At 39.9% G+C, this 1,149-nt stretch overlaps 1 protein-coding gene across 1 annotated transcript in view; it reads right to left on the minus strand.

The window, feature by feature from the left end:
* bms1 (BMS1 ribosome biogenesis factor) overlaps positions 1-1,149 on the minus strand; it is a gene marked incomplete at its 3' end in the record, with an annotated part of 44,359 nt that overhangs the window by 16,590 nt on the left and 26,620 nt on the right.

Genomic DNA, 1,149 nt, shown 5'->3' on the forward strand with positions numbered 1-1,149 from the left:
AAATTATTTTGTTCCCATGTTACAGAGAGGGAACAGATTATTTTAAACAACTGGAATATTTGGTTCTTGTCATGAATAAAAAATTATAAATACACACAATGTGTTGGAAGACAGTGTTTGGTGTCTGACTGATAAACAGTGAGGCTAAAGACAACATGAGAAAAGTTGGAAAAGGACTGATAAGGACTCATTCTGTGATTTAAAAAAGGCCAGGTTTTATTTATTTATTCATTTTAGAGTTTTTTTTTAACAGCAGCTGATGATTAAACTGAAAGTGACCTTGACAAGATGTGAGTCCTTTTACCGAGACATTCATCAGAAGTGCTGTGAAAATGATCAGATCTGCCTCTCTGGCTGCAGTGTGCCCTCCAGACACAGGGGGGGGACAGATTTTCACAGGGGAACTGAATTTCACACAACACCCCCTATTAGCTCGAGGCGCTAAGACGTCTGCCTGTCTGCCTTCCATAATGTGACAGCTGACTACAATCTGAAAAAGATCGTCCTGGACGAGACACTTTAATTTGTCTTAAAATCCAGACATTCTGACTAATAAGTAACAGTTGGTAAACTTACCTCAGCTTAGAAGGCAGAGGGTGTCCATATTTTCTGCTCAGATTTAGCTAACGGTGCATGAAGCTAATGTTTACTCACCATGCTAATGCTACCCTTACTCTCTGGCTCCTTAGGAGTAGAGGAGCCAAATGTCTGGCTCACAGCTGCCAACTAGTGGTCAGAGGGTGAACTACAACATAAAAATGAACGGCTGGCAGGAAAGTTGACGTTTTAAACCTTAATTAAAAATCGATACAGGGCTTTAGAAAATCAATAAAGTATCGGGAAATGAAATATCGATATATATCGGCGTATCGATATTTTTCCTACACCCATWTTCAACTCCACGCCATTCCCACTTGTCGTGGTGCTCTACTTGTTTCTCATGTCTTAAATCAATTGCAGAGCAGAAAATCATCATTGTATAAGAACATGCTGATGACAGAGTGATATAAAGAACAGAAAGAGGTCTGTGTGTGTTTTTAACAACATACAGTGTAACGCTGGACATATCACTGTTAGAGCATCACTGTAGACGAGACACTGAGCTTCTTGCACACACAAGTTTACACACACACACACACACACACACAC

This window comes from Austrofundulus limnaeus, unplaced genomic scaffold, assembly GCF_001266775.1.
Source record: "Austrofundulus limnaeus strain Quisiro unplaced genomic scaffold, Austrofundulus_limnaeus-1.0 Scaffold872, whole genome shotgun sequence".
NCBI classification, from domain to species: domain Eukaryota; kingdom Metazoa; phylum Chordata; class Actinopteri; order Cyprinodontiformes; family Rivulidae; genus Austrofundulus; species Austrofundulus limnaeus.